Raw genomic sequence first — 19,901 nt, forward strand, 5'->3', positions numbered from 1 at the left:
CAGGGTCCAAGTCCCTGCTCTGCTCTGTCGCGTATACTTGGACACAAGCTCAAGCTTGTAAATAAACTCTCATGTGTTTGCCTTGGAGTCAGCTTCTCGGTGGTTTCTTGGATTAGCAATCTTGGGCACAACAGTCTGAGATAAAAAAAACAAAACCAAAAGAAGCTCGGACACAGGTAGAGTGAACGCAGGGTTCTGAGAGAAGCCACGGAGACCTGGGGGCTTGGCCATTCTTCTGTGGAGGCCCCAGCAGACTGGGGTGGGGGATGCTCTGCCCCAGAGCCAGAGGACCTAGAGACCCCACCCGCATCCCGCCTCTCAGGGCCAGGTCTCAGGAACAGGGCAGCACAGCCCGCTGAGCCCAGAGGCGCTGACGCCCACCCTGACTCTGATCCCCGCAGGTGCATCTCCCAGGCAGATGTGCACCTGACAATCAGCGCCATGGCCCATCCCCAGACCCCACACAGAGCATTCGCTGCCACCAAGTTGTTGGACCACAGTGGCTGCAGAGCTTAAGCTCTGCCTGGAAAGTAGTGTCTAGATTCCTTTGTACTTTGTGCTCTTTTTTCATTTATTTTCTTTGATTCTTTTTTATTAATTGCCTTATTTTAATTTCTATGTATGTACCTTATATATTTCTTATTTTTACTTTCATAGTACTTTAATTGTGATGCTTTTTTAAATTTTTTTTTTCAAAAAAATAAATAAATAAAATTTTTTTTCAATTTATTTATGATAGTCACAAACAGAGAAAGAGAGAGAGAGAGAGAGAGAGAGAGGCAGAGACACAGGCAGAGGGAGAAGCAGGCTCCATGCACTGGGACCCCGACGTGGGATTTAATCCAGAGTCTACAGGATCATGCCCTGGGCCAAAGGCAGGCACTAAACCGCTGCATCACCCAGGGATCACTTTAATTGTTTCTATTTTGGGATTTAGAATCTTTTAACAAGCAGGCCAAAATAATCTGGGTTTTATTTTGTTTTGTTTTGTTTTTTTGGGGGGGAGGGCAGTTGTTATTGTTTTTCTTGTTTTTCCTTTTTCTTCCTTCTTTCTTTTCTGGAAAATATAATGAGATGGAGAAAATCACCTCCATAAAATAACATGAGGTCTACTCACAGCCAGGAAGTTCATCAATACGCGTATATGATGTCTAACTACGGTTTAAAACAATGATTATAAAGACAACAGCTGGGCTAGAAAAAGAGCACAGAAGAAAACTAGAGAAACCTTTACTGTAGAAATAAAAGAACTAAAATCTAGTCAGGCCAATGTTAAAAATGGTATAACTGAGATGCAGTCCCAAGTGGAAGCCTTGAAAACAAGAATGGTTATGGACCACAGAGACAGATGTAGGGAAGTCATCCACTTATTAAAACAATAACATTCATACCATAGGAGACTCAGAAGATGAAGAGAGAGAAAAGGTGGGCCTTGCTCAGACATTAGAAACAACAAATACCCACCATTTGCTTCAAAGTGGATGGAACTGGAAGGTATTATGCTGAGTGAAGTAAGTCATTCGGAGAAGGACAAACATTGTATGTTCTCATTCATTTGGGGAATATAGATAATAGTGAAGGGAATATAAGGGAAGTGAGAAGAAATGTGTGGGAAATATCAGAAAGGGAGACAGAACATAAAGACTCCTAACACTGGGAAATGAACTAGGGGTGATGGAAGGGGAGGAGGGCGGGGGTGGGGGTGAATGGGTGACGTGTACTGACGGGCTGAGCACTGGGTGTTATTCTGCATGTGGGCAAATTGAATACCAATTAAAAGTAAATTTATTATTAAAAAAAGGAAAAAGAAAGAAAAAGTGGCATCTGGGTGGCTCAGTCACATAAGCTATTGTCTTAGGCTCAGATCATGATCCAGTTCCCAAGGCAGGCTCCCTGTTTGCAGGGAACCTGCTTCTCCCTCTCCATCTGCCCCTCTCGCTCTTGGTTTTTCTCTCCTCTCTCTTTCAAATAAATAAATGACATCTTTAAAAAGAAACAAACAAACAAACCCAGAATGAAGAGAAATCTCCCATGTAGAAGAATTTCAAATAAGTTGTACAGACATTCCACCCTCAAGTTGATTAGCATAGCCTCCCAATCATATGTATGGAATACACATAGTAACTTCCTTCTACGAAATATAATATGAAAATGTGTATATAAAAATGATAATATAATAATAATAATAATAATAATCACTTTACAACGGAGAAAGCTGACAAACACTACCTCAACAAGATGATCAGATTGATACCAAGACTGATAAATCATGTTGATAATATCTATCGTTTATATGATATAATTAAAATGGCAGTATATCTCTTTATATAATCCACAAAAAGAGTTTAATCATGAGATAACAGACATTTCCCAACTGAGGGAAATTTTACAAAATACTCTACTTCTCAAAGTGTTCCAGTTCAACGACAACAAGGAAAGGCAGAAAGACTGTCACAATCCAGAGGAGCCTAAGAAAACATGAGTACAAATGGAATGGGATATGAGGGATGGTAACTTAGCAAAAACTAAGGAAATCTGAATAAAGTATGGTCTTTGGTTAATGAGAATATTTTAATATTGATTCAAGGCTAATATTTGTTCCTTCCTAATATACCACCAAAATCATATCCCTACCCCACAACATCCACCCACACACCATCGGCCGCCAGCAAGGACCCAGTGCAGCTGCCCCCTGTGGGACATGCTCAACCTCCCCGGGGTTCTCTGGATACCCTCCTCCCATCAGAAGCCCGATTGTCCCATAGAGAACCCAGAGGTTGCAGGGAGGAGGGAAGGCAGAGATCCCCGAAAGGCTGGGTGTAGGTGAGTGGTGCAGAGGATACATTGGGCCCTGCCTCCGCCCACTGTCCGTCCTGGAGGGCGGCACACCCTGCACAGGACACCAGCCCCTAACCCAGAGGGACCTGGGCTGACCTGGCTCTGTGCTCTGGGAACTAGGTTGAATTGAGCCCCTCCCAGGCCCAACACAAAGACTAATGGGATCCAGGCCCCCATGGTCCTGGCCAGCCCTGGATTCTGGCCCCAGGCTGAGCGAGCCCCCTCACAGGTGGATGTGGCCTCCTGGGCCCTGGGCGTGCCCCACAGATCCAGGTCGCTAACCTAGGGCAGACTGGGGGATCCCGGGACACACCAGGGTAGGGAGAGCATGGATAGGCCGGTTGGCCCCACGCAACCCCACACCAGGAGGCAGGCTCTTCCAGGTATTGGGGCCCCAGAGGGCCCAAGGCAGGTGTCCAGCTGCCCTGCGGGGCCCCAGTACAGGAGCCCATGAGCTGCAGGTCCAGGTCATCTCTGCTGTCCTCAGAACAGTCACTCAGGCTGAAATCTCAGGACACACGCCCCCACCCGGAGTCCACACATGTTCCCACAATGTGGACTCTAGCACCCGCCTCTCCACACCGTGTGATTCTTGCCCTCCCCTAAAGGACAGAAAGGTCTCCCTCCCCAGGGAAAGGCGCGCATTAGGCTCTGAGCCCCTTTGCTGTAAAAAGTCAATAAAGTGTTGTGCAAAAATGTACAGCCAGCCTGTTTCTGTGTCTCCCAGAACTCTGTGCATGGGACGTGAAGGGACACCCAGAGAGGAGGAGGGGGCACCATCCAGGCCCCAAACAGCCCCTGCAGGGGTGCCACCAGGTACACAGAGCTGACGTCACCACGTGCCTTCCAGGGGCAGCCAGACGCCAGGGTCAGGACCCCCCAGACTTTACTTGGACTCAGGCTGTGTACCCCGGGCCAGGGGGGGCTGGGACAGAGAGACAGCCAGGGAGCTTCAGGTCACCAGGGTCTGTGCACAGCAACCTGGGAGGTCTGTGCTCCCTCTGTCCTGAGGGCCAAGGATGGCCGAGTTCCGGGGCACTTCCTCCTGTCGCCGCATCCCCGTGCCTGTGTGCCTGGGGCACAAAGGGCCTGTGGGGCGGTCAGCGTGGCCCTGGAAGGGATGTCAGGACACCAGGCCCTGGTGTTGTGCCCAGGATTGTAAATCAGGGAAACCACCAAGGAGCCCACACCGATGGAAACTCTGGAGGGTTTCTTTACAAGCTGGAGTTTGGGTGTAATTTCACCAAACACAGCAGAGCAGGGACGTGGATCCTGAGACTAAGAGGCATAGCAGCTTTATAGGGGCCAGTGGCCCATGGGATATGCAGAAAGTTGCACAGTCATGATGGTCCACACGCAGGTGGCCAATTGAATTACACCTGACCAAATAGTATCCACTTGAGCTGGCTATTACTTTGGTCAGAATCGTTGCACAGTTTTGGGGGGGCACAAAGCAGGGTTACATTGTTATGAGCCGATTTCCGATTAGTGTGTGCCTAGCGGCCTGACTAGGGTAGGGCAGCGCCTTAAGCAATAAGCAGCTCATGTGGGGGTCATAGGGGAGGAGGTGGGTGTAGCACAAAATGGAATCAGTCCTGCTCTGCTTGTCCAGGGGTAGGGGATTTTTGTTAACTTTCCTAGGTCCCACACTTGCAGCTCACGAACCTGGGCCACCCTCAACAGGTGGACTCAGCCTGCACACCTTGTGGTGCTGGATCTCTCACACCAGCGTGTGGAGGGCACCCTCCTCGCCCTAGTGAGTAGGGGCTGGGTGAACATGGGGCTCGCCAGAAGGCCAGGCAGCACAGGGGACCGAGAACCCAACCCAGACCCCAACTCGACTCCCATACACAGGCAGCAACAGGGCTCCCCGCCATGGGCAGCCAGCTCCTCAGGATCTCCCCCCAGGGCGGCGCTGAGGTCTGGCTCCCTGCTGGAGAGGCATCTGGGAGAAGAGAAACAGCAGGCGCTCAGCGGGACCCCCTGAGGACATGGGAATTTGGCTGAGTCGGACCTTCCAGCTCAGCTGACCCTCCATTGGGAACTCACTGCAGGAGCGAGCCCCGAGTCGGCAAGGAGAGCCCAGCTACCTGCCCAGCGCCAGCACCAGAAATGATGTTGTGCCAACCATTTCGGCATTTGGGTGACCCAGCCAGAGGATCAGATACCTGCACGTGATATCTGCATGTGATAGACACACACACAACCCAAAAGCAACAAAAGTTGGAATCCCCCCAGTGTTGTCAAACAGCAGCCAGATAGTTACATACACGATGCTGTGGTCCCCAATAGGATACATGGTAGACGCTATAAACCATGACTACAGAGGTACTGGAGGCACGGAGATGTGCCTGCTGGGTTTCAAAAAGGAGCACAGAGAGGCAGGAAGCATCCTACGGAGGGGGTGTCCCTTCTAGGAAAGGACACCGGTCCCTGTGTAGGCTACAGATGGTGAAATCTGTCCTCCTCTCTTTCAGCTTCTGGTTTTCCTCCTCTTTTGTTCTTCCTAATTCTAGTTTAGCCTCCACCCTGCATCCAAGACAATGACCAAAGAGGCTTCGTTATGACATCGCATCCTAAAAGGAGGCCGAGCTCTGGCTACCGGGTTCAGAAATGGTCATTGCCTAGGTGTATGCTGATCCCCCGAACTTGTGGCTTCACGGCTCTTCTCTCCCTGCAGAACGAGGGGAACCACAGGTCTTACAATGAAAGATGCCCACTTTCACTGGGGCAGTACTATCCCTTGTGGAGGACGTCATCTGGGCCAAGTAGGACAAGTGGGGCGATCAAGAATAGTTCGCAGGTGAGACATAAGCAAACACTTACCTTTGATGTCATGCTTTGTTCATCCATTTATTATTTGTTAAATATTTTTGTTTCATGTCCTCTCTATACCCAACATGGAGTTCAAACTCACAACCCTGAGATCAAGATCCCCCAACCAGGCCAGCCAGGCACCCTAGTGCCATGTTTCATAACTCTTTGCTTCCTTGCCTATCTCTGCATCCAACTGGAACATTAAGTCCTGGACAGGAAGCTTTAGTTACCTCCGAATCCTAGAACATTCTCACTGTATCCCAATCCTAGATTGACATTTACCATTGAATAGCACTTTAAATAAATAGTCAGTAAAATAACTACTACAGTAAAGGAAATTATCAACTATTCACGTGTGTGGGCCCTGCTCCCTGGGCTCCCAGGGAAGCTATGGTTTCTTTCACATTGATCAGGTCCAAATGACTCCACCACACCTCAAAGCGTGGGCTCAGTTTCTGCCCTGACACATGCAACATCCCTGCATCAATTAACATGTATCAATCAATCAAAGAGAGCCTGACTGGCTTGGTGGTGTTCGTAAGAACATGGGACTCTTGTTCTTGGGGTAGCAAGTTCTAGCCCCATGTTGGCTGTAGAGATTACAGAAAAATAAAACCTTAAAAACAATGAATCAGTTGATATTGGGGGGAGACAGCCCCAGATCCCACAAGGGCAGAGAGCCAACTGAAGGGTCTACGCACAATATTATAAGCAGCAGTGCACAAAACCTGAACTTTCAGAAGTCTCCTAGAGTGGGGGACACACCAGCCTTAAGGTGTTCAGGTGGAGAAGTAGGGGGCAATCCCTGGAGAAACAGGGCGGGCTCAGGATCCCAAGGGTCCCAAGGACAGTGGCGCCAACTGTTCCTAGGCACAGGAGCAGGAACCCGGCTGAGAGCAGCAGGACTCGGGCCAGCTGTCTGCCCTGTGTGGCCATAAGCTGCAAACCCCTGTGCAGTCACAGGGCCCGGTTCCTGGGACAGACCAGCAAAGGCCAGGAGTGCGAGGACACCCTCCCAGGCAGGAAGAACACAGAGCTCCACCAGGGCAGCCCCTAAAATTTGGAGTTTTAAACTTCAGTCAATTGTCTGTGGGGAGGCTGAGAAAATTGAGGCCGTTCCACTTTAAGTTCACTGTTAGCACAAGAACTGCTATCCGAGGACCCTGTGAATAAGAGCTAAAATTTACATTTCTTCAGTTACAGGAAAAAAAGAAAAAAAACACGTTACAAGCTAAGGTCCCAGAAAGCCCCATATTAGAATGAGAACAAAGCTCAATGCCCTTAAAGGCCTCATATCAAAATGTAAACAGAACTTTAGGAATTGCTCCAGCCCTTCTGGAGGTCTCTGAGACAAGCCCTTAAAACTAAGCTAAAACCCACCTCGGGGTCCAAGTCCTTGCTCCACTATGTGGGGTATACTTGGACCCAAGCTCGAGTTTGTAAATCAACCCTCCTGTGTTTGCATTGGTGTCGGCTCCTTAGTTGTTTCTCCGATTCAGAATCTTGGGCACAAGACCCCTATGTCCCCTCCCCACCTGGGCTGATCTCCTGTCTCCTCCAACCCAGGCTGACCCTCAGTCACCTCCCGCCCACAGCAGCTTGGCACAAGCCCTCACAGAGGTCCCACAGCCACGGTCGGCACTCTGGCTGTCCCCGGCCTCCCAGGAGAAGAAAGGAGTTTTCGGTAGGACACATTCCCATGGTGGCCCCAGGGCTCCCTGCACAGGATGGCAGCTGGGGACAGGCCGTTTTCTGTGTCCCTGATGCCAGCTCCTCCTCCCCAGTTTTCCTGCAGGAAATGAAGGAGGAGGCCTCGTCTCCTCCAGGGACATCATGCAGATAGACCTGGACATCACAGGACGTTCGGCAGCCAAATCATGTTTTGGGATTGCTAGGGGGTGGGGTGTGGCTGCTGAGTCAGGGGGCTTCAGGGCCCCAGGGGAGTCCCAGAGGCTTCTGGGTAGGGAACACAGGGCTTAAGAGGCCGGGGGAAGCAACAGAAGCCAGCAACACACCACTGTATGGTAGGGTGCCGGGGATGACCACCGTGCCCCAAAACCCGGGGCTTCGGGGATGAGGAGGTCACTACGTTGGCGCCTCTAGGGGTTTCCATGGGAGCTGAACCCCAAAGGGGTGAGGGACAGCCCCTTGAAAAGCAGGGGGCTGCGGTGGGCCGCATGGAGGGCAGTAACCGGACCTGCGGGCCAGGCGGCATGGCAGTGGCTGGAGCAGGACACACATCCATCCGATGAGGGTCGGACGGGTGAGGGAGACACCCACACTTGGTGTTTTATATATATCTAAATTCTATGCATTTAATTTGAGACAATTTGCAATTTGTAAACATACATAGTATGATGATCCCCAGATAATGCCCCCGGTCCAGCCAGCGCCCTTTACTGACCACACGGGACCCCAGGGGCAGGTGTCACAGCAAACCCCAGACTGAGGTCGCATTTATCTGTAGACATATCCGTGTGCATCTGAGAGAATGTGGATGCCCTGTGTCGGCAGGTCCCCCACGCCATCCCCCTCATTCCCCACCCCCACACCATCCCCCTTCATCAGCATCCCCAATGGCATCCCACCTTTACCATCCCCCTCACACCCACACAGCCCCACACAATCCCCACCCACACCACACCCCCACCATCCCCCCTACACCATACCCCACACGCCACCACCATCATGCCCCTGCCCCCACAACATCCACCCCCACAACATCTGCCCCCAGCAAGGACCCAGTGCAGCTGTCCCCTGTGGGACATACTCAGCCTCACCAGGGATCTCTGGCCACCCTGCTCCCATCAGAAGACCGGGTTTCCCATAGAGTACCCAGGGGTGGCATGAAGGAGGGAAGGCAGGGAGCCCCTGACAGGGTGGGTGCAGGTGAGTGGTGCAGAGGACCCACTGTGCCCTGCCTCCACCCACTGTCCCTCCTGGAGGGCGACACACCCTGCATCGGACACCAGCCCCTAACCCAGAGGGACATGGGCTGGCCTGGCCCCGGACTCTGTGGGGGCTGCGGGGATTTGAGCCCCCCAAGGCCTAACACAAAGACTAACGGGATCCAGCCCCCCAATGGCCCTGGCCAGCCCTGGATTCTGGCCCCAGGCTGAGAGAGTCCTCCCACAGCTGGATGTGGCCTATTGGGCCCTGGACGTGCCCAACACGTGCCTAGGTCGCTGAACTAGGGGAGGCCTGGGGATTCCGGGACACACCAGGTTAGGGAGAGGAGGGGTAGGCGGTGGCCCCACCCACACCAACACCAGGAGACAGGCTCCACCAGGTTCTGGGGCCCCAGGGGGCCCAAGTCCGGGGTCCAGTTGCCCTGCGGGGACCCAGCACAGGAGCCCATGACCTGCAAGTCCAGGTCAGCTCGGCTGTCCTAAGAACCGTCTCTCAGGCTGAAACCTCAGGACGCGTCCCCACCCGGAGTCGAAACCTGTTCCGAGGTGGGGGACTCCAGCACCAGACCCTACACCACATGTGATTCTTGCCCTCCACTGAAGGACAGAATGGTCTACCTCCCCAGGGGAAGGCGCGCACCCTCAGCTCTGAGCCCATTTGGTGTAGAAAGTCAACAGAGTGTTGTGGTGCGAAAATGCACAGCCAGCCCCTTTCTGTGTCTCCCAGAACTCTGTGCAGAGGGTGAGGAGAGACCCCGAGAGACGAGGAGGGAGTACATCCACGCCCCAAACAGCCCCTGCAGTGGCGCTGCCAGGCACACCCAGCTGACATCCCCACGTGCATTCCAGGGGCGGCCTGACGCCAGAGTCAGTTCCCACAGACTTTACTGGCACTCAGCCTGTGCCTCGCAGGCCAGGAGGGGCTGGGACAGAGTGACAGCCAGGGAGCCTCAGGTCACCAAGGTCTGTGGAAAGTGACCTGGGAGGTCTGTGTTCCCTCTGTCCAGGGGGCCAGGCCTGGCCGGGTTCTGGGGCACTTCCTCCCCTCCCCGAACCCCTGTGCCTGTGTGCCTGGGGCACAGAGGGCCTGTGGGGCGGTAGCGTGACCCTGGAAGGGATGTCAGGACAACAGGGCCTTGTGTTGTGCCCAAGATGGCGAATCCGAGAAACCACCAAGGAGCCCACACTGATGCAAACTCCCGAGGGTTTCTTTACAAGCTGGAGCTTGGGTCCAAGTGCACCCAACACAGAGTAGTGGGACTTGGACCCTGAGACTAAGAGGCGTAGCAGATTTATAGGAGTCAGTGGCCCATGGGAATGCTGAAAGATGCGTAGTCATGTCGGTCCACACACAGGTGGCCGATTGAATTACACTTTACCCGATAGTATCGACTTGAACTGGCCTATTACTTTGGTCAGAATTGGCGCACAGCTTTGTGGGGCACAAAGCAGGGTTACATTGTTATGAGCCAATTTTGGATTAGGGTGTGCCCAGAGGCTTGAGTCAGGTGGGGCAGCGCCTTACACCTCAGCAATCCATGTGGGGTCATAGGGGAGATGGCAGGTGGAGCACAAAATGGAATCAGTCCTGCTCTGCTTGTCCAGGGGTAATGGATTTTTGTTAAATTTCCTGAGTCCCACACTGCAGCTCACAAACGTGGGCCACCCTCACATGGTGTACTCAGCGTGCACACCACGTGGTGCTAGATCTCTCACACCAGGGTGTGAAGGGTACCCTCCTCGCCCTAGTGAGTAGGGGCTGGGTAAGCATGGGGCTCTGCCTGAAGGCCAGGCAGCACAGGGGACCAAGGAAACCCAGCCCCGTCCCCACCCAGACTCCCAAGACAGGCAGACCCAGGACTCCCCGCCATGGGCAGCTGAATCATCAGGAGCTCCCGCCAGGGCGGCCCCAAGGTCTGGCTCCCTGCTGGAGAGACATCAGGGAGAAGATAAGCAGCCAGCGCATGGCAGGACCCACTGCAGCACATGGGAATATGGCCAAGCCGGACCTTCCAGCTCAGCTGACTCTCCAGCTGAAAGTCACTGCACGAGCGAGCCCTGGGTCTGCTAGGAGAGCCTAGCTACCCGCCCAACGCCAGGACCAGAAATGATGTTGTGCCAACCATTTCGCCATTTGGGTACCCCAGCCAGAGGATCAGATAGCTGCACGTGATAGCGACATGTGATAGACACACACACACCCCAAAACCAATTCCAAAGTCGGAAACCCCCCAATGTTGTATAACAGCAGCCAGATGGTTACATACACGGCGCTGTTGTCCCCAGTAGGAAACATGAAGACACAAAAAAAACCATGACTGCAGAGGTGCTAGAGGCACAGAGATGTGCCTGCTGGTTTCCAACAAGGAGCACAGAGGGGCAGGAAGCATCCTACGTAGGGAGGCCCCTCCTTGGAAAGGACATCATGTCCCTGTGAAGGCTACAGAGGGTGAAATCTGTCCTCCTCTCTCTTAGCTTCTGGTTTTCCTCCTAAATGCCATTTTCCTCAATCATAAGACCAAAAATTTATTTTATGTTTTTAAATTTCTTTTTATTGGAGTCCAATTTGTATGAATTCTTCCTTCAGCAAGGGTGTCATTAGGAGAGAAGAGAGATCATGAATTCCCAGACAGGCAAAATATAAAGGAGTTCACTTAACCAGTGACCACTTAACCAGTCCAGTAAGGAATTTTAAGAGGGACTCTTCTAGTGGGGGAAAAAAAGAGACCAAAAGCAACAAAGACTAGAAAGGACCAGAGAATGTCACCAGAAACTCCAACTCCAAAAAAAAAAAAAAAAAAAAAAAAAAAAAAAAGAAACTCCAACTCCTCCTGTAACACAAAGGCACAAGTTCATATCTTTGAATAATCACTCTGAATGCCGATAGACTAAATGTTCCAATCAAAAGATATAGCCTATCAGAATGGCTTAAACACAGGATCCGGGATGCCTGGATTGCTCAGGGGTTGAGTATCTGCCTTTGACCCAGGCTGTGATCCTGTAGTCTGGGATTGAGTCCCATATTGGGCTCCTGGTGGGGAGTCTGCTTCTCTCTCTGCCTAATTTTCTGCCTCTCTCTCTGTCTCTCTCTCTCTCTCTCATAAATAAAATTGTTATTAAAAAAACAAGATCCATCTGTATGCTGCCTACAAGATGCTCACCTTAGACCTATACACAGCAGCAGATTCATAGTCAGGAGAGGGAAAATCATCTACCACGCTAATGGATATCAAAAGAAAGCTGGAGGACACATACTTTTATCGGACAAACGAGATTTGAAACCAAACCCTGGGGGACACCTGGTGGCTCAGTGGTTGAGCATCTGCCTTCAGCTCAGGGTGTGAACCTGGGATCACAGGATCGAGTCCCACATCGGCCTCCCTTAGGGGAGCCTGCCTCTCCCTCTGCCTATGTTTCTGCCTCTGCTTCTCTGTGTATCTCTCATGAATAAATAAATAAAATATTTAAATCTCAAAAAGGAAGAACAAATACTGTAAGAAGAGATGAAGAAGAACATTATTTCATAATTAAAAAGACTATCAAGATCAAACAACTAAATATTTATGCAGCCAACATGGGAGCACCTAAATATAGAAACCAATTAGCAACAAACGTACAGGAACTCACAGAGGATTTCAACACCCACTTATGGCAATGGACCGATCGTCTAGCAGAAAATCAACAAGGGAACAAAGCCTTGACACACTGGACCACAGGGACTCAACAGATATATTTAGAATATTAGACCCGAAAGCAGAATACACATTCCGTTCAATTGCATATGGGACATTCTCCAGAACAGATCATATCAGGGCCCACAAATTAGCCCTCAACAGGTACAACCGGTACAAGAAGGTTGATATCACACCATGTACATTTTCGGACCAAGTCGCTATGAAACTGGAAGTCGACAGTAAGAAAAAAATTGGACAGACCAAAAGAACTTGGAGTTTATGATCATCCTACTAGAGAATGAATGGAGCAACCAGAAAATTAAAGAGGAAATTTAAAACAAATGAAAATGAAACATGTTTCTCCAAACCTCTGGGATGTACCAAAGGCAGTCCTAAGAGGGAAGTACATAGCAATACAGGCCTACCTCAAGAAACAAGAAGTCTCCAATACAAAACCTAACCCTACACCTGAAGGAGCTGAAAAAGGAATAGCAAAGAAAGCCTAAAGGCTACAGAATACAGGAAAAATTTAAGATGACAGCAGAAATAAACAATACAGAAACAACAAAACAGTAGAATGGAATAACAGAACTAAGAGCTGGTTCTTCAAAATAAATAATAAAATGGATCAAGCCCTAGCCAGCCTTCTCAACGAGAAAAGAGAAAAGACCTAAATAAATAAAATCACAAATGAGAGAAGAGAGATCAAATCAACATCAGAAAAATAAGACAATTATAAGGGAATACTATGAAAGATTATACGCTAACAAGCTGGGAGACCTGGAAGAAATGGACAAATCCCTAGAAATGTGCAAACGAGCAAAACTGAAATAGGAAGAAATAGAAAATATAAACAGACCCATAACTAGCAAAAGAATTGAATCAGCAAGGCACCTGGGTGCCTCAGTGGTTGAGCATCTGATTTGGCTCAGGTCATGATCCCGGGGTCCTGGGGGATCAAGTCCCACATCAGGCTCCCCGTATGGAGCCTCATTTCCCTCTGCCTATACCTCTGCCTCTCTGTGTATTGCATGAATACATAAATAAAATCTTTAAAAAAGAGAACAGATACAAAGATATGAAAGGACCCAAGTAAAATCACAAATGAGAAATAACAACCAACACTAGAGAAATACAAAAGATTATAAGAGAACATTATGAAAAATTATATGCCAGCAACCAAGAACCTGGAAGAAATAGATCAATTCCTGGAAATATATAACATAGCAAAAATGATAAAGGAAGAAATAAGAAACTTAAACAGACAGATAACCAGCAACGAAATGAATCAGCAATGAAGAATCTCGCAACAGGAGACGCTTAGATCAATAGAATTGAATGGAAAGCTGAAACAAGATACAAACCTGTAAGTCTATGATCCATTAATCGACAACAAGGCAGGAAGAAATATCCAATGGCTCAAAGACAAGTCTCTTCAACAAACCCTAACCCTGACCCCAGGATAAGAACAAATGGTGTTGGGAAAACCAGGCAGCCACATGCAGAAGAATCAAACTGAACCACTTCCTTACACCATATATATAAAAAATAAATTCAAAATGGATGAAAGACCTAAATGTGAGACCTGAAACCAATCAAAGAAGAAAAGATAGGCAGCAAGTCTTTGACATTGGACAATGAATTTTCTTTCTAGATATGCCACTGAGGTGAGGGAACAAAAGCAAAAATGCTATTGGGACTATATCAAAATGAAAAGCTTCCGCAAAGTGAAGGAAACAAACAAAGCTAAAAGGCAACATACAAAATGAAAGGAGATATTGGTAAACAACACATCCAATAAAGAGTTAGTATGCAAAACACATAAAGGAAATATATCTCAAGATCCTAAAAACAAATTACGCAACTGGAGATGGGCAGAAAAATGAATGGACTTTGTCTCTGACAAGACAGCCAGATGGCACCAGACACATGGAAAGACACAAAGCGTCACCCATCATCAAGGAAATGCAAACCAAAACCACAATGATATGTCACCTGAGAGTCGTCATAATGGCTAAAATTAACAACACAAGAAACAACAGGTGTTGGTGAGGCTTTGGAGAAAGGGTAGCCCCCTTACACTCCTGGTGGGCATGCGAACAGATGTAGTCACTGTGGAAAACAGTGTGGAGGGTCCTCGAGATTTAAAAAAAAGAGATCCCTGGGTGGTGCAGTGGTTTGGTGCCTGTCTTTGGCCCAGGGCGCGATCCTGGAGACCTGGGATCGAATCCCACTTTGGGCTCCCGGTGCATGGAGCCTGCTTCTCCCTCTGCTTGTGTCTCTGCCTCTCTCTCTGTGACTATCATTAAAAAAATTAAAAAAAAAAGAAGCTAAAAATAGAGCTACCCTATGATTCCAAAATTGCAGAGCTAGATATTTACCCCGAGGATACAGAAGTACTTTAGTAGATTCGAGGAGGGACACGCAGCCCAGTGTTTGTAGCAGCATTATCAACAACAGCCAAACTGTGAATACAGCCCAGATGTCCATTGACAGATGAATGGGCAGAAAGATGTGGTAAATATACACACTGCGACATCACTGGGTCATCAGAAGGGATGAAGTGAAGCCATTTACAATGACGTGAAAGGAGTGGAAAGGATTTATGCTAAATGAACTCAGTCAGTCAGAGAAAGACAGATACCAAATACCATACAGTTGCATTGACATGTGAATTTTTTGAGAGTAGCAAACCAAGATACACACTCTTAACCACAGAGAATAAACTAATAAATACCAGGGGAAGGTGGGGGGGATGGTGAGTCAGGGGATAGGGACAGCGCAGGCCACCTGTGACAAGTACCAGGTGTTGTATCCAAGGGTCTAACCACTATGTGGTAAACCTGAAACTATATCATACTGTGTTTACAAACAGGAATTCAAGTAAAACTTTAAAATAATAATTGGTAGTATAGAGAAAACATGTGCACACAAGAGATAAAATCAGAAAGGCAACTGTAAATCCAAGTAAAGAGTCTTTAGAGCCACAAATCCCCTCCTTAGCTCAGCTCGGGAGAAGCCTGCCATGTCTATTCTGACCCCAGCAGAAGCCTGGATTTTGATTCTCTGGGGAGGCCACTGACTTGGTGGAATCAGGCTATCTTTGAACCCAAAACCTAAATAGAGTGCATAAAACTAAACTGCCCAAGATACTAGGAGTCCCAGTGCAGGCACATGCCAAGACAGAAACTCTAACCATATACATACATAACCGTAGCCCTACACTTAAGCCTAATATTAACATAACCCTTAAACAAGACCCATCACTAATCGAAAACCAAACACAAACCCCAAGACCAAAACACATTCACTGAACCTTCCTGCCAACCCTCACCCTAAATCTTAAACCTATTCTAAACCCTTAACCCTGACCCCTACCTTAAATCTGACCCTAACCTCTAACCCTAACCTTAACTTAATGTACTCAAATCCTATTCCTAACCTTAACCTGTACCCTAACCCTAACCCTCTAATACTAATCCTATCTCATAATCCAAACTGTACTCTAACCTGTACCCTAAACTAACTCCTAAACCACTCCCTATACCTATCTCTTACCCTTTTCCAAAACCATACCCTGACCCTGACCTGACCCTAAACCCTAACTAAACACTAATCATAACCCTAGCCCTAACCCCTATCCTAAACCTAACCCTCGCCCTAACCCTAAACCTAGCCCTAAATTTTACCCTAACCCCTAACCCTTACCCCTAACCCTAACTCACACCTAACAACTCACCCTAACTGCAAACCTAAGCCCAACCCTAACTGCAACCATAACCAGAACCCCACCTTCAAACCTCCTGCCCTATCCCTAAAGCCTAAACCCTAACCCTAACTCTAAATACTGTCACTAACCCTAACCTTGTTCCCTAATCCATAACCCCCATCCTAACTCCTAACCACTGACCCTTACCCTTATCCCTCACCCTAACCTCTAATCCGTAACCATAAGCTTAATCACAAATACCTAACATCTAACCTAAGCCTAATCACCAACTGACTCCCCTCCCCTGATCCTATCATTCATTCTACCCATTCACATACCCTGTGGTTCTGAGTAGTCCCTTCTGATGTGGACGAGGCCCCCAACAGCACCTCCAAAATCCTCCAGGGGGTCCTGAGGAAGCAGGGCTCCTGTGAGTGTGGACATGGCCCCACGTGTTCCTGAGTGATAGTCAGCGGGTCCTGAGGACGGCAGGTCTCCTGTCACGTGCACTATGCCTCACATCCTCTGGAAGACTCACAGAAGGTCCTCAGGAGGCCGGGGGCTCCTGTCAGCCTGGACATGGCCCCACGTCCCCTGAAAACTCACCGCGTATCTTGAGGAGGCTGTGTGCTCCTGTCAGCATAGACGCAGCCCCATATTTCCTGAAGCTTTAGTGCAGGTCCTGAGGAGGACGGGGGTCCTGTCAGTGTTGAGGTGACCCACATTTTCCTCAAGCCTCACCATAAGACCTGAGGAGGCTGGGGCTCCTGTCAGCATACATGTGGCCCCAAATCTTCCCAAACCTTCACAGTGGGTCCTGAGGAGGCTGGAGAATCCTGTCAGTGTGGATGAGGCACCCACATTTTTCTGGGGCCTCACCAAAGGCCCTGACAAGGCGGGGGTCTTCTGTCTGCATGGACGCATCCCATATTTCCCTAAGTCAACACCGGGGGTCCTAAGGAAATCAGCATCCTGTCGTGTCGATGTCACCCAACGTCCTCCCAAAGCGTCACCGAGGGTTCTGAGGAGGCAGGGGCTCCTGTCACCGTGAATGCGGCCCCCAGCTTCCAGAAGCCTCAACTTATGTCCTGAGGTGGCCCAGGTGCTCTTGTCAGTGTGGATGCGGGCCCACATCTTCCTGAAGACAACCCCTGGGTCCTGAGGTGGCCCAGGGGCTTCTTTCAGTGTGGATGTGAGCCCCCAATTTCCTGAAGCTGCGGCTCATCAGCATGGACGTGTCCCCACATCCTCCTCAGGCCTCCCCAGCACAGGCTGGCTCCTGTCAGTGCAGGCAGAGGAGGCGTACTGCACATTCATCCCCCCTGGGTGGGCTCCGGTGCCCCCTGTGGGATGCTCAGGCGCTGCAGGAGGCAGCGGGCACTCCAGGGGCCACACCTGCCTCCTTCCAGGCACCAGCTATGGCCTGTTAGTTTCAGAAACGTCTCACTTATATAGAGCCCAACTCCCGGCTTCCCCAGAAATACTTAAGGACACGGAATTGGAGCCCACAGAATGCGAAATGAAATGTGGACCAGACTTTTACCACTTCCCGCAAAACTCACTCAACCCTCTTCCACTGTCGGTGGGACTGCGGGCTGGTTGGTGCAGCCACCCTGGAAACAGTGTGGAGGCTCCTCAGGAGTTACAAATAGAGCCTCCCTGCGACCAGCAGGTGAATGGCCTGAGCTCACTCTGAAGATACAGATGCAGTGAGAATCAGGACACCTGCATGTCCCGATGTCCACAGCATCCGGGTCCATAGTAGCCACACTGTGGGAGGAGCCTCGGTGCCCTCTGGCAGATGATGTATAAAAAGGATGGGAGATAGATGATGGTCATAGAGAGAGGAATGGTACTCAACTATCAAAGAGAAGGAAATCTTGCCATTTGCAATGACGTGGATAGAACTAGAGGCATCAGGTTAAGTGAAATATGTCAGACGGGAAAGAGAATGACCGTGTGGTGTCACTCATAAGTGGAATTAGAACCAAAGCAGATAACAACTGTGAAGGGAAGGAAAAACAAATAAGATGAAAACAGATGCAGGAAATATAGACTCTTAATGATAGGAAACAAACTGATGGTCATCAGGGTGAAGCAGGGTGGGGGGGTTAACAGGGGACCGGCATGAAGGAGGGCACGTGATGTCACGAGCACTGTGGTTATCTCCAACTGGTGAATCCCTGAATTCTTCCTCTGAAAGTATAATACACTATACGTTAATTAATTGGGTTTAAATTAAATTAAGTTAAAAAATCAGTTGTATCAGAGCATGTTTCCTTCTGGACTCTCTGTTCTGATCCTCCAGCTTATGCTGGGACCAACCCTCATGGGTCTGGTTTGTTTAAGTAGGCGTCAGGCCTCGTCCATGGACCAGCCCAGGGCTAGAACTCACAACCAGGAGATCAGGACCGGAGGTGAGGTCAGGAGTCCAATGCTTAACCGACAGAGCCAGGCAGGGTCCCGAGGACAACACTGCTTTATCCTGTGTCTCTGTGATATCGTTTGAAATAGGAAAATGCTGCATCCGGATCTGTACTGTTTATCCAATACTGATTTGCTGTCTGGTGTCATATTTCGGGGCAGATGGATGTTATGGGTTTTTCCCCCCTATTTATAGGATCTGCCACCATGATTTGACAGGAATAACATTGTAATTGAGGGTGCTTCAGGAACTGCGGACATATTTACAAGATGAGGGTTCCAACCCACGAGCCCAGGACGGCCTCCCAGAGCCTGGTATGGCTCAGTGCACAAGTCTTCTGCTCTTTTTTTTAATTTATTTATGATAGTCACAGAGAGAGAGAGAGGTAGAGACATAGGCAGAGGGAGGGAGAAGCAGGCTCCATGCACCGGGAGCCCAACGTGGGATTCGATCCTGGGTTTCCAGGATCGCGCCCTGGGCCAAAGGCAGGCGCCAAACCGCTGCGCCACACAGGGATCCCAGTCTTGTGCTCTTTTGGTTCAGTCTCATTATTTATTCTCTGTGATGCTCCTGAGAAGGGAGTCACATCCATCATTTCCTTCCTGAATGCTCATTGTCAGGAAACAGCAAGCCCCACAATACAATAAAAACTGAGCCCAGGCCAAGGGCAGGAAGCCCCTCTTAGAACAGATCTCAATGCCCTTGATGGCCACATACCAAAATGTAAACAGAACTTGAGGAATTACTCCAGCCCTTTGGGAATTCCCCGAGACCAGCCCTTAAAAATAAGCTAATACCCACCTCGGGGTCCAAGTCCCTGCTCCGCTCTGCCGGGTATACTTGGACACAAGTTCGAGCTTGTAAATAAACCCTCGTGTGTTTGCATTGGTGTTGGCTTCTCGGTGATTTCTCAGATTCGCAATCTTGGGCACAACAGTCTGAGATAAAAAACAAACAAACAAAAGAAGCTCGGACGCAGGTAGAGTGAACACAGGGTTCTGAGAGAAGCGCGGAGACCCGGAGGCTTTGGGGCTCTTCTGTGGAGGCCCCAGCAGACTGGGGGGTGGAATGCTCAGCCCCAGAGCCAGAGGACCCAGCTGCCCCACCGGCATCCCGCCCATCAGAGCCAGGACTCAGGGAGCAGCACAGTGCCGCCCTCTGGAGCCCAGAAGCACTGACGCCCACCCCGCCTCTGACCCCTGCAGCTGCAACTCCCAGGCAGATGTGCACCTGACAATCAGCGCCAAGGCCCATCCCCAGACCCCACACAGACCATTCGCTGCCACCAAGTTGTTAGACCACAGAAGCTTCAGAGCTTCAGCTCTCCCTGGAAAGTAGGGTCTATTCCTTTGTAGTTTCTGCTCTCATTTCAATTATTTTCTTGGATTCTTTTTTATTAATTGCCTTCTTTTAATTTTATGTATGTACCTTATATATTTCTTATTTTTACTTTTATGGTAGTTTAATTGTGTTTCATATTTTGGGATTTAGAATCTGTTAACAAGCAGGCCAAAATAAATTGGTGGGTT

Source organism: Canis aureus, chromosome 36, assembly GCF_053574225.1.
Source record: "Canis aureus isolate CA01 chromosome 36, VMU_Caureus_v.1.0, whole genome shotgun sequence".
Lineage (NCBI taxonomy): Eukaryota > Metazoa > Chordata > Mammalia > Carnivora > Canidae > Canis > Canis aureus.